General features: G+C 44.6%; 2 pseudogenes; both read right to left on the bottom strand.

Moving 5' to 3' along the window:
* Nucleotides 1–2701: 2701 nt before the first annotated feature.
* LOC123388197 lies at nt 2702–11249 on the bottom strand (annotated as a pseudogene).
* Nucleotides 11250–12491: 1242 nt separating this feature from the next.
* LOC123388196 lies at nt 12492–14619 on the bottom strand (annotated as a pseudogene).
* Nucleotides 14620–14845: the final 226 nt, after the last annotated feature.

Below are 14845 nucleotides of genomic sequence, written 5' to 3'. Positions count from 1 at the left end.
TGAGAGACAGTATCAGATTCCACAGATTGAGGGCTCAGTCCCACAACATTGCACTCTGTTTCAGACGCCAATTCTAAGATCATGTTGGTATGGGCATCCCTGCTCTCTTGGAATACACCATTCTCCCCAAATCTTTAAGGGATCAACAACTGAGAAGCTCTCTGAAACTTGTCCTTTCAGATTCTTATGGAGGCTTTACTACATAGACATGATCGATTAATCTTTGGCCATTGGCAATGGATTCAACTTCCAGGCTATCTCCACTCCCTGGGAAGTTAGGGAGTGGGACTGAAAGTTACAAATCTTTATTTTTATTTTTAAAAAAGATTTTATTTATTTATTTGACACAGAGAAAGGGAGAAAGCAAGGATAAGCAGGGGGAGCAGCAGGCAGGGGAGAAGCAGGCTCCCCACTGAACAAAGAGCCTGATGTGTGGCTCTATCCCAGGACCCTGGGATCATGGCCCAACCTAAATGTAGATGCTTAACTGATGGAGCCACCCAGGTACCCAGCAACCCTTTCTTTAAAAAAAAAATTAAAAAAAAATATTTAAGATTTTTATTTATTTGTTAGAGAGAAGAAGAGAACACAAAAGCAGGGGGAACAGCAGGCAGAGGGAGAAGCAAACTCCTCTGCTGAGTAGGGAACCTGATGTGAGACTTGAACCCAGGATTTTGGGATGATGACCTGAGCTAAAGGTAGATGCCTAACCAACTGAGCCACTCAGGCATTCCAGCCCACCAATCCTTTATTTATTTTTAAAATTTTTAAAAATTTCTTTTCAGTGTTCTAGAATTCATTGTTTATGCACACATTGTTTATGCACCACAGCCAGTGCTAACACCTGCCCTCCATAATACCCACCACGAGGCTCACCTAACCTCCCACCCCCCTTCCCTCCAAAGCCCTTAGTTTGTTTCTCAGAGTCCACATTCTCTCATGCTTTGTCTCTCCCTCCAGTTTCCCTCAACTCACATCTCCTCTCCATCTCTCTATGTCCTCTGTGCTATTCCCTATGCTCCACAAATAAGTGAAACCATATGATAATTGATGCTCTCTCTCCTTGACTTATTTCACTCAGCATAATCTCTTTTTGTTGATACAAAAGTTGGGTGTTCATTCTTTCTGACGGAGGCATAATACTCCATAGTATATGTGGACCATATCTTCTTTATCCATTGTCCGTTGAAGGGCATCTTGGTTCTTTCCATAGTTTAGCGACTGTGGCCATTGCTGCTGCCAACATTGGGATTCTGATGGCCCTTCTTTTCACTACATTTGTATCTTTGGGGTAAATACCCAGTAGAGCAATTTGCAGGGTCATAGGGTAGCTCTATATTTAATTTCTTAAGGACTCTCCACACTGTTTTCCAAAGTGGCTGCACCAACATGCATTCCCACCAACAGTGTAAGAGGGTTCCCCTTTCTCCACATCCTCTCCAGCACATGTTGTTTACTGTCTTGTTAATTTTGGCCATTCTAACTGGTGTAAGGTGGTATCTCAATGTGTTTTTGATTTGAATCTCCCTGATGCCTAGTGATAATGAACATTTTTTCATGTGTCTATTAGCCATTTGTATGTCTTCTTTGGAGAAGTGTCTGTTCATGTCGTCTGCCCATTTTTTCACATAATTATCTGTTTTGTGTGTGTTGAGTTTGAGGAGTTCTTTATAGATCTTGGATATTAGCCCTTTGTCTGTAGTGTCATTTGCAAATATCTTCTCCCATCCTGTTCCCTCTTTGTTTTGTTGACTATTTCCTTTGCTGTGCAGAAGGTTTTGATCTTGATGAAGTCCCAAAAGTTCATTTTCACCTGTTTCCTTTGCCTTTGGAGACATATCTTGAAAGAAGTTGCTATAGCCAATGTCGAAGAGGTTGCTGCCTATGTTCTCCTCTAGGATTCTGATGGATTCCCACCTCACATTGAGGTCTTTTATCCATTTCAAGTTTATCTTTGTGTATGGTATAAAAGAATGGTCGTTTCATTCTTCTACACATAGCTGTCCAGTTTCCCAGCACGATTTATTGAAGAGATTGTCTTTTTTCCACTGGATATTTTTTCCTGCTTTGTCGAAGATTATTTGACCATAAAGTTCAGGGTCCATTTCTGGGCTCCCTACTCTGTTCCACTCCACCAACCCTTTAATTATAAGGTTGATCCTGAGGTGTTTTCAAAGCCACCTCATTAACATAAAAAAGGGCACCTTTATCACTCTCATTATTTTGGAAATTCTGGGGTTTTTTGAAGCCCTGTGCTGGAAAAGGGGATGAAGACTAAGTATGTATTTCTTATTATAAATCACATATAATAATACATATTATAGTGGACTTAATAAAAAATCAAGTTATGAATTTCATTACAGATTAAAAATGATATTGTTAAAAATGTCAACTTGGCCAGGTAAGAAACAACTTAAAAATCTCTAAGGTGTACTGAGAAAAACCAGGCATAAAAAAAAAAAACATACCCATGTTTGTCATTACCCAAAAGCTAGGGTTTTTAGTTAAAAATATTAAAAACCCCAAGCTACATAGATAATGCAGATAGTTCTAGTTATCTTGTCAATGGGCAAAAAGCAAGCATTTAAGGTCATCAGCTCCAATATTTTATGAATTTCTTCTTACTAGAATTTCATTTCAATTTTATATCTCCTGGTTGGATGACTAACCTGGATGATGGCAGAGGCAGTGAACTGACCTTTTACTCAGCCCCACCTTGCTCAGCTTCAAGAGCAGATGAATGTTCAGCTGGTGAGTCAACTGCTTTTGTCTCTTTATCATGTTGTGGTTTAGATTTTTACATCTGTGGAGATAATTGAGGTGGCTGTTGACCTTGGGTCTTATGTCCTCTTCATTGCTGTCCTCACAGTGCTGTCTTTTGGGAAGAGAACCCCTGAAGAATTATGGTCTATAACTCCAATTTATATTCTGCCCCACTGGTCTACCTTGCTGTCCTGTACCCAGGTTGTCAGGAGCCTCCAATACTTCCTGCACCAGAGGGTTGGAATAGTCTGGTCAAGGCCCATGGGGTCTATGCATGTAGTGAGACCCATGGTCTGAGGTGGGCCTGGCCATCGGGAGCAGTCTCCCACCCCTTATTCTTTTTCTGACTCTCTACTGTTCTCATGATTCTGGTAACTGTGTGGAAGACACCTACCACATGTGTAGCATCTATCATGGCTATAGTCGGCTGTATGTTTACTGTCCTGCAAAGATGGAACTCCGCCAGGGCCTGGGACATTTGCTTCCTCCATATCCTTTTCTCTTCAATATCATCAAACTGAATGGTCTCTTCATCTTCAATGCAGGGTTGAATACATGTATCATGTATCAGTACCTCATTCCTTTTTATTACTCAACAAAATTCCACTTTATGGACATACCACTTTTGTTTAACCATTTGTCAGTGGATAGATATTTTGGATGTTTCCACTTTTTGGATTGTATAAATAATGCTTCAGTGAATATGTACAAATTTTTGTGTGGACATATGCTTTCTTTTTTCTTTGAGAGAGTGTATGAGTGGGGAGGGCAGAGGAGAGGGAAAGAGAGAAATTTTTAAAAATTTTACTTTATTTAAATTCAATTAATTAAGCTATATTGTAGTATTAGTTTCAGAGGTAGAGTTTAGTTATTAACCAGTTGCATATAACACCCAGTGCTCATTCCATCAAGTATCCTCCTTAATGCCCATCACCCAGTCATGCCATCCTCCTACCTGGCACCCCTCCAGCAACCTTCAGTTTATTTCCTATAGTTAAAAGTCTATTATGGTTTGTCTCCCTCTCTGATTTCATCTTATTTGATTTTTTCCTTCCCTTCCTCTATGATCTTCTGTTTTGTTTCTTTAATTCCACATATGAATGAAATATATGATAATTGTTTTTCTCTGATTGACTTATCTCACTTAGCACAATACCCACTAGTTCCATGATGCAAATGGTAAGATTTCAATTTTTTTCATGGCTGAATCACATTCCATTGTATGTGTGTATGTGTGTGTGTGTGTATAGATATAGATTTATATAAATGTAAATATAAATATGTAAACATAAATTTAAAAAAAGATGTTTTATATAACATAAATATAAATATAAATTATGTTTTATATAATATATTATGCATAATACATCTTTTTAAAATTTTATTTTATTTTAAAAACATTTTATTTATTTATTTGTCAAAGAGAGAGAAAGAGCACAGGCAGGGGGAGTGGCAGAGAGAGAAGCAGGCTCCCCACTGAGCAAGGAGCCCGATGCAGGGCTCAATCCCTGGACCCTGGGATCATGATCTGAGTCAAAGACAGATGCTTAACTGACTGAGCCACCCAGGAATCCCTAAATTTTATTTTTAAAATATTTTGTTTATTAAAAAAAATTTATTTATTTATTTACTTTAGAGTGACAGAATGAGCAGAGACAAAAGGAGAGGGAGAAGCAGACTCCTTATTGAGCGGTCAGTCCAATGTAGGGCTTGATCTCAGGACTGTGGGATCATGACCAGAGCCCAAGGTAGATGCTTAACTGACTGAGCCACTGAGACACCCTATACAATCTTCATTCATCTATCAATGGACATCTGGGGTCTTTTCATAGTTTGGCCATTATGGACATTGCTGCTATAAACATTGGGGTATAGGTGCCCCTTTAGATCAGTATGTTTGTATCCTTCAGGTAAATACCTAGTAGTGCAGTTGCTGGGTCATAGGGTAGATCTATGTTTAACTTTTTGAGGAACTGCTGTACTGTTTTCCAGAGTGGCTGTATGGGAAAGAATCTTAAGCAGGCTCCATGCTCAGTGCAGAGCTTGATGTGGGGCTGGATCTCACAACCCTGAGGTCATGACCTGAGCCAAAATCAAGAGTCCAGTGCTTAACCAACAGAACCCCTGGGTGCTCTGAACATATATTTTCAATGCTCTTGAATATTGGAGTGGATCTGCTTGATTATGATAACTGTGTCTTTAACATTTTGACAAATTGCCAAATTATTTGCCAAAATGTGTGCATCGTTTTATATTCCTACCAACAATTATTGAGAGTTCTAATTTCTCCACATCCTTTCTGACACTTGTCATTTTCTGTCTTTTTAATTATAGTCATCCTAGAGCATGTGAAGGGGTATTTCATTGTGGCTTTGCTTTCCATTTTTCTGAAGGCTAATAATGTTGAAAATTTTTTCATGGGCTTACTGGCCATTTGTCTGTCTTCTCTGGAAAAAATGTCCGTTAGAATCCCTTGCCTATTCTTAAGTTGGGTTATTTGTCTTTTTTTTTTTTTTTAAGATTTTATTTATTTATTTGACAGAGAGAGATCACAAGTAGGCAGAGAGGCAGGCAGAGAGAGAGAGGAGGAAGCAGGCTCCCCGCTGAGCAGAGAGCCCGATGGGGGACTCAATCCCAGGACCCTGAGATCATGACCTGAGCCGAAGGCAGCGGCTTAACCCACTGAGCCACCCAGGCGCCCCGGGTTATTTGTCTTTTAATTGTTGAATGGTAAGAGTACTTTATATATTCTGGAAACAAGGTAGACGATATATATTTACTGTGATTATCAATGGGATTTGGTTTAAGTCTACCATTTTGCTATTTGTTTTCTATTCTCATTTTCTTCTATGATTTTTTTTTTATCATTTGGATTCACTAAGATTTAAAAAAATATTATATTTCATCTCCACTATTATATTATGAACCATATCACTTTATGGAATGAGCACTTTATCACTTTGCCAAGTATTTAGAGAATATATCTTTAACGCAGTACATCACCAAATAATATTATACCACTGCCTGTATAATATAGAAATATTTCCAACTTCCGTTTTCTTCCTCCCAGTCTTTTTGTTATTATTTTCATACATTTTATTCCTGCATATTTTCAGTTCCACAATGCACTCTTATTGTTTTTGCTTTAGGTAGTCAAAACTCTTTTTGGAAGATTGAAAATCCACTGGTACAAACATCTTGATATTTTGTCTTATAAAAAGAGGTTATCTTATGAGGACAATCTGTAAAGAGTGGATTATAATTTTTTGCTTTGAACTTTTCCTCAAGCATTAGAAAAGACAAACGAGGAGGTGTTGAGTCAGATGTTTCTGGAAGCTTAGTGGGTTCCAGGCTGCCTGTTGGGCATTTTGGGAGCCCATACGCTGATAGCAATTTATTTAGGATTCATGGGTGAGATTCCATTTGTCAGTGGACTTTGACTCTCTGGTGTGTGTTGCAGTGATTAGTACGGTGGCTGAACAAACTGATGTCATGCTAATTGCCAAAGGTTTGGAACTCTTCCATATTTGGAGGCTGCTGTTTTTAATTGTCCACTTATTAAATTACTAAATGTGTACTCAGAAAACTATCAAGTACTCATGAAAGAAATTGAGGATGACACAAAGAAATGGAAAAATGTTCCATGCTCATGGATTGGAAGAACAAATATTGTGAAAATGTCTATGTTACCTAAAGCAATCTACACACTTAATGCAATCCCTATCAAAATCCCATCAATTTTTTTCAAAGAAATGGGACAAAAAATCCTAAAATAAAGAAAGCCAAAGTTGATGGCTTCACAATTCCAGGCTTCTAGCTCTATGACAAAGCTGTCATCATCAAGGCAGTATGGTACTGGCACAAAAACAGACACATAGATCAACAGAACAGAATAGAAAGCCCAGAAATAGACCCTCAACTCTATGGTCAACTAATCTTCGACAAAGCAGGAAAGAATGTCTAATGGAAAACAGACAGCCTCTTCAACAAATGGTGTTGGGAAAATTGGACAGCCACATGCAGAAAATTGAAACTGGACCATTTCCTTACACCACACATGAAAATAGACTCAAAAAGGGATGAAGAACCTCAATGTGAGAAAGGTATCCATCAAAATTCTTGAGGAGAACACAGGCAGCAACCTCTTTGACCTCAGCCGCAGCAACTTCTTCCTAGAAACATTGTCAAAGGCAAGGGAAGCAAGGGCAAGAATGAACTATTGGGACTTTATCAAGATCAAAAGCTTTTGCACAGCAAAGGAAACAGTTAACAAAACCAAAAGACAACTGAAAGAATGGGAGAGGATATTTGAAAACAACATATCAGATAAAATCCAAAATCTATAAAGAACTTATCAAACTCAACACCCAAAGAACAAATAATCCAATCAAGAAATGGGCAGAAGACATGAACAGACATTTCTGCAAAGAAGACATCCAATGGCCAACAGACACATGAAAAAGTGCTCAACATCAGTTGACACCAGGGAAATACAAATCAAAACCACAATGAGATACCACCTCACACCAGTCAGAATGGCTAAAATTAACAAGTCAGGAAATGACAGATGCTGGTGAGGATGCGGAGAAAGGGGAACCCTCCTACACTATTGGTGGGAATGCAAGCTGGTGTAGCCACTCTGGAAAACAGCATGGAGGTTCCTCAAAAAGTCAAAAATAGAGCTACCCTACAATCCAGCAATTGCACTGCTGGGTATTTATCCTAAAGATACAAATGTAGTGATCCGAACGGGCACGTGCACCCGAATGTTTCTAGCAGCAATGTCCACAATAGCCAAACTATGGAAAGAACCAAGATATCCATCAATAGATAAATGGATAAAGAAGATGTGGTGTGTATACACACACACACACACACACACACACACACACACACTAGAATACTATGCAGCCATCAAAAGAAATGAAATATTGCCATTTGCAATGGTGTGGAAGGAACTAGAGGTATTATGCTGAGTGAAATAAGTCAATCAGAGAAAGACAATTGTCATATGATCTCCCTGATATGAGAAAGTTGAGAGGCAATGTGGGGGTTTGGGGGTAGGAAAGGAATAAATGAAAGAAGATGGGATTGGGAGGGAGACAAACCATAAAAGACTTAATCTCACAAAACAAACTGAGGGGTAGGTGGGTAGGGAGAGGGTGGTTGGGTTATGGACAGTCGGGAAGGTATGTGCTACGGCGAGTGCTGTGAAGTCTGTAAACTTGGCAATTCACAGACCTGTATCCCTGGGACTAATAATACATTATATGTTAATAAAAAATAAAAAATTAAAAAGAATTGCTAAATGAAAGAGACTAATAACAGGAAATTCATTGAAATGGAAAACTCATAATAGTACCCCTGAGTATTCATTGATGGGAAGTTCAATTCTAGTCATCCAGTGATCACTTCAAAATCCTGTGTCAGGCAGATAAAAGTCCCAAAGCTTTCAAGCCTGATATTCACCCTGTGTAAAATTTTGTGCTCTAGGATTTTCCATCCTGGGCTTCGGTAACAAGATACAAGAGGATGTTGAATCAGGAAGAGGTGCAAGATTATGTGGAAAGTGCTTGATGTCAGTGAAAAATCTCTTAAAATGGCAAGATAATATGGCATTGGGGAAGGCATGTGCTATGATGAGTGCTGTGAAGTGTGTAAACCTGGTGATTCACAGACCTGTACCCCTGGGGCTAATAATACATTATATGTTAATAAAAAATTATATATAAAGAAAAGCAAGATAAGTGTATGAACGAATGTTATTGATTATACATTAAAGCATACTAACTTTGGCTTTAAAAGAGAGCCAGAGTTAAATAGAATTAGTGGGTTGATGGATTTGGTTTGATGACATTGAGTTTTCCTATCCTCTTTCTGCCTCACCTTTATAAAGTAATAATGTCTGTTGTTGCTTATTGTCGTGAGGTCAAATACAGGTCTAGATGTTGAGGGAGGGAGAGAGAATATAATAAGATTTTCAGGTGAAGTGTATCAACTGGGAATGATGAATGAACAATGGTCTTATGTAACTAAACTTTCGTAAATCTAAACCATATTCCCATCTTTAAGATGATTGCAAGGGAGGTAATTTTATTAGTTAGGGTTCTCCAGAGAAACACAACTGATAGGCTATTTTTCTGCCTGCCTGCCTGCCTACCTATCTATCATCAGAATAAATTGTACATAAAGAAAGAGAGAAAGAAAGACTGAGAGAGATTTACTTTAAGGAGCTGGATCATGAGATCTGGGACCTGCCAGTGAAGTCCCCTCACTGCCCTCTTGGAGAGGAAAGGCCCTCCTGCGTTAGCCAAAGCTCACTCACATGTTCCGCTGTTCCTGGGATTCACCGATCCTGCCACAGTGAGAGAGGATGCATCCATGGCTGGAGGAGGCCAGGAGGGCATCACAGGAAATGCCCTTTGGACGCTACTCCTCATCACGTCTAGTGTCACTATCTGACTCCCGACTCGTATGGAGCCCAGGGTACTCCAGAGTGCTGTCTGCTCCGTGGACGGGATCACCGTCAGCTCCCAGAGAAGCGTCTGCATGACTGCCCCTAGGAGGGCATCCTTTATGCTTGATGAACGAACGGGGCCCAACCTGCCCCATGGCAGATATCTGAGTGGGCCTGGGCCCCCTGCTCATTCCCAGGCATCCACGCTTTGGTTTCAGCCAGGCCACAGGCCTAGATGGGGTTTCAAATCTCCTTTTCCAATGGGAAAAGAGCCCAGCTCAAGACCATGGTGACAGGGGGGGATGAGGCAGAGGCTTCATCATGGGGAGCAGGACGATGATAAATGAGCAGGATGACTACAGCCCCTCTAGCGGACCTTTCCACAGGGCCAGGCACCCAGGTGTACTTTTCCTACAGGACCCCACTGAGTCCCTAGAATGGACTGCCCCTGTCACAGAGCAAACAGAGGCTCAGGGAAGTGTGGTGACATCCCAAGACTGCTAGCGAGGTGGCGGCCAGATCCCACCGGGCTGGGGAGGGACAGGGTGCTCACCTTGTAAACAGTTGGTCCATCACCTCTTGGGTGGTGGCAAAAGCTCTGTATGTGCCCAGGAACATGGAGACGGAGCTGAGGTCTCTGTCTAGGAAGGCGGGCACCAGGTGTTCTACTTGCTGCTCCAACAGGTGCGCCCGCTGGGTCCACACCACGCAGGTCTCATTGCTCTTCACAGCTGAGCCCTTTTACCCTGAGGTGGGATTGGGGAGACATGCAGTCAGCACTGCAGCCATCAGGAGGGTTGGGCGTTGGAGCCCAGAGCAGACCCCAAAGATCTCCGTGGCGTACAGAAAGAGGTGAGACAGGAGGGCCCACGGTAGACAAAAGGAGCAAGGTGCTTGGGTGGTTCAGTCGATTAAGGGTCCTGCTATTGGTTTTGGCTCAGGTCATGCTATGAGCATAATGAGATGGAGCCCTTCGTCAGGCTCTGCACTTAGGGCAGAGTTGGCTTGGGGATTCTGTCTCCCCCTCTGTCTCTCCACCGTCCCTCTGTGTCTGTCTCTGTCTCTCAGATAAATAAATAAATAAATCTGTTAGGGAAAAGATTCTTGGCAACAATACAAGGATGTGAGGTGGGGGATGTCTGAACATGTTGGCATCTCAGGTTAGATTGCCAGCTGTGTATTTATAGCAGCTCCCTGCATTAATGGCATTGTCCCTGGGATTTCTGACAACATACCTCAGTTCTGAGAGGAGAACACAGAGCCTGTCTCTGGGGTGAGAGTGCTCAGGTTTTAGGGCACGTAGGATGTTTAGTGCAGCACTGTGAGTTGGCAATAGAAGGGAATCATATCAGAGTCCTGTGTCAGAGAGGGTCTCAATGGCTGTGCCTGATCATCCTTCTGGAATGTTGTGCCCTGAGGTCTCTGCTCCTGACCCTGGAGGGACTCTAGGGATGTGTTCTTCACAACTGAATGGCAGAGCAACAGACATAGTACCAGGAGACCCATGTCCCTTTGGAAAAGTGTCTCCTAGCTCACCATGATTGTGTGTAAGACTTGGAGAAGGTGGGGAGGGGCGGTCAGGCCTACAGGGCCAGCAGGGAGCACTAGTTCAGAAAATGCATAGCATAGTGCAAAAGGACTCTAGACTGAATGGGATGAGACATAGTTTAAAGTCTCTTTTCTGATATTCCTACAAATATGTGGACAATGACTGTGCATCTGGCCAAGGCCAGTTTGAGGCCCTGAGGGCGAGTTTGGGGAGGAGATGGGGATCCAGATTCATGGGGAAGCAGGAGTCTAGCAGGGAGCCTGGGGGAGTAGTAGGCTGGCTTCTGGGACCTGGGCCCTTTTTGCTGCATCTGGGCGTTGGGTCTGCCCAACACCTGCCCTCACCCTGAGCCAGCTTTGGACTCTTATTGTTGGCAGTAGGGGGCACCTTCCTGTCCTTCAAGGAGGTGGGACTGGGGATCCCATCGTTCAGCTCCTGCCCATCTCCTGTGTGGAGCTCTGTAAGGACAGTGCCGGGCATCCAGATAGGAGGCCTCAGAGCCCTGTCTGGCAGCCTTGGCTGGTCCTCAGACCCAGGGGACTCCCTTCCAGACATACCACACGCCAGGATGTACCCTTCTCCACCATGGAGATGAAAGTGAACAGCTTGAGGGCCTTGGGTTCACTCTGGCATAGGTGAGAGGCATGTCAGGAATCCTCTTTCCACCCTTCTCACCATGCCATTGGTGTGAACATGAAGGGATTGCCAGGGCATCCACTGTCCTGCAGCCTCCTCCAGCCCAGGGTGGGACCTCCCCACATATGCCTCTTCTCCAGAAACTGAAGAGGAGGGAATGGGACTGCCCAGGGATGGCTCAGAGAGGTGGCCTGGTCTGGCCTAGGTCGCTGGGTATTACATTTTGGCACTTCCTGGCAAATGCCCTGATTCATCGGAGCTGAGGCTTGATTCAGTGTCTGCAGCACATGAAAAATCCCTCACTGTGCCGTTTCTGAAAGCTAGAATCCTGGGAAGTGGGCTTTTCTTTTCTTTTTTCTTTTTTCTTTTTTTAAGGAGGCTTGTTTTACTTAGAGAGGAAATTATGCCAGGGACAAAGTCAACACAAAGGAACAAACAACAAAAACTTGCAGGAAAGAGACCCAGGTAAGAGCAGCTCCATACGCCCAGTAGTTCTTTCAAACATGGTTAACATGGGACCCAGCATGGGTGTCCATCTCACCTGTCTGTCCATCCTGCATTCAGAACCTGCTGTATCACAGAAAACCTCCAGATTTCATCAAGTAGCTCCATCTAAATGTTAATAGGACAGACAAAAGGAAATCATTCCATAGGTTGAAAACAAACAACAGAAACAAAACAACATTGTTTCTTGTCCCCAAATGAAATCAACGCAAAAAGGTCCTGTGTGGTTCCAAAATCTCCAGAGTAGAAATGGAATGATCTGAAATGTCAAAGACCCCATTATTTTGTAAAGAAAGTACAAATATTCTAATTCCACATGTGAATCATGAACTATTGTCTCATGTACTAGTGACAGACCCAACGGTCCTAGGAGGGCAGCAGGGATGATCCCTGCCGTGTCCCAGTAGCTCAGCTGTGTAGTGACAAGCTGACCTCAGGGTAGGGAGACACTGACGAATCCAGGCATGGGATCGCTTGGGGTTTTGTTCAGGTGTGACTTCTGTCTTTTAGGGGTTTTAAGGCCACCTGGGTTTTGTGTTGTCAGTGCTGAGATGAAGTCCAACTGTCGGGCCCTCTACCCAGCAAGACAATGTGCTCCCAGTGTCTTTGAGAGGCAGTGTCTCTTTTTGGCACCACAGTGTTGATATTAAAGCAAGAAAAGCTGTAGCAGTTGCTGGTTTGGGACACCTTTCTCCCTGCTGGCTCCCGGCGGCGTGTCCACACTCAGGGCGATGATGATGCTCTTGCCTTCTTTTGTCTGGACCCGCTTCAGTTCCGGCTGCTCTGTCTGGTTGCCATTCTGGTGCTTTGTAGGCAGGGAGGCCGATGCTGATACATGTGTTGCCCTCATGTGCAGAGAACTCGCCACCTTATTCACCTGGCCGTGGCAGAGACTGGCACCACGTGAGTCCCGTTTTGTGTGACATTTTTATTGGTAGCTGGTGCTGACCTAGAGGTGACTGCTGCACTATAGTGACCATGTGAACAGGGGTGGTCTGTGGCATCTGAATGATGATCCCAGTGTGGCATGGCTAATGGCAGGAATAGGTTCCACTTTCACTTTTACTTCTTTGTGATCTCCATTCTCTTGCGGCTCTGCCTTATGAGGGGCCAGCATGACCACCTGAGTGACTAGAGCATGGCCAGTGACAGTGCATATGCTCTCTGGGACCAGGCCGGCCATGCTGGTGATCTGGGGGACATGCACCCTTTGCACAACAAGCTGCTGGCAGGTTGAGGTGACCACCAGGAATGGTGTCCGTGTGGGTGATGGGCTTGATCGTGTGTGGCAGCTGCCACTGCCAGCAATTAAAAATGGGCCGACGAGAGAGAGCTGAGCCTGGTACACTCTGGGCAAGCCATGCCTCGTGATGATGGACAGTTTGGGCTGTGAGGCCCTGGACTTAGGCTTCAGGGGAACCAGTGGACCTTCCCTTGACAGGCTCTTGGGGGTCTGGGCACCTAGGAGAGAGCAGACAGCACTCCAGCATGATTGGGAGAGGCTAGGGCACTTCTAGAGGGGAGTGGTACCAGAGGAGTTCTAAAGCAAGGCACGCACCTAGGCCGTCTTTTCCTAAAAGCCTGCTCTGTTAAGTTGCTTTCAGAGGCAGGATCTATCCTCCAGAATGAGCCTTTGTCTGGTTCTTCCTGGGAATGTTGTACTTGGATCAAATAAGGATTCAGTGAGAGATTGTGGTGAACTGGATTCTGCCAGCCCTTGTCTGCCGTCCTGCAGTATGGGTAATTTTTGGTGATGTGAGTATAAATTCCATTTGCAGTAGTTTCTTCTCAGGAGCCATCGAAGTTGCTTGTACTGTGAATTGTGCACATGAATAAGGTGGCTTTGACTCATCCTTGGGGCTGTCTGCATCGGAAGCTTCCTTTTCATTTTCCGGCTGCCAGTTGTTGGCCATTCAGTTGAGGTCAGTTGGTATCACATAACCCATTTTGTACCTGAGGATCCTATTCCCCGGGGGGGGGGGGGTGGAGTGGGGGGAGGGGTGGGGGGGCTGGATGGGCGAGAGTTGGCAGCACTGATGGTTCCCGTGGGGGAGGGAAGGGGACTCATGAGGTGGGCCATGATGTCTGTAATCAAGTTGATGATCCCCTAGGGACAAGAATGTGAGCCTGCTCAGGCTTCACCTGAGACTCGGGAGCCTCCTACTTCTCCCTCTTCCCACTGGACAGGGCAGTGTCCAGGATCTTGATGCTTGTGCTCGGAAATCTAAACGTGCACACGCGGGGCAGCTGCAGCAATAGCGCCCCGAGTCTCTGAAACATGGCGAACACCCATTCTCGAAGAGGGGGTGCAGGCAGAAGTCGCGGCTGGCGTTGGGCCTGGCCTGGGCTAGAACCCTCTGGGCGCTGTGCCACGGCTGCCGCCGCGCGCTCATGTGCAGGGGGGTGGGGTGGGGTGTGAAGATCTCGAGGTGGCCCCGCGAGATGAAGCTCAAGCGGCTTGTGGTCAGGTCAACTGAAGCTTGTGAGGAGTTGCGACCGGTGGTGACGTAGCGCGTCTTCCTCAGGTACTTCAACTGCCGGCGCTCGAGCCGCGCCATGGCCCAGCCGCCTGGTGGGGATCCGCCGCCCAAGCCCCGGCCTGCCGTGGCCCCACCGCCTCTGGGAGGCTGGCTGGCCTAGCGCCCTGAAGTGCCCAGTCGCCGCCATGGACCTCCGAGGGCCCTGCCGCCTCAGCCTCCACCGCTGCCATGGTGCTGAGGGCCCCGGCGAGGCCGTTGGCCGGTGAGCTACAAGCCTGGGATGATCTACTCCTCTTTTTTTATTTTATTTAATATTTATTTATTTAACAAAACGGAGATCACAAGTAGGCAGAGAAGCAGGTAGAGAGAGAGAGAGGAGGAAGCAGGCTCCCTGCTGACCAGGGAGCCTGAGGCTGAGCCTGGGGCTGAGCCGAAAGCAGAGGCTTTAACCCCCTG

This window comes from Mustela putorius, unplaced genomic scaffold (genome assembly GCF_011764305.1).
Source record: "Mustela putorius furo isolate JIRA1106 unplaced genomic scaffold, ASM1176430v1.1 tig00003896_pilon_pilon_pilon, whole genome shotgun sequence".
Classification (NCBI taxonomy): domain Eukaryota; kingdom Metazoa; phylum Chordata; class Mammalia; order Carnivora; family Mustelidae; genus Mustela; species Mustela putorius.
The sequence above is the reverse complement of the archived record's forward strand: the minus strand, read 5'-3'. Positions and strand labels throughout refer to the sequence as shown.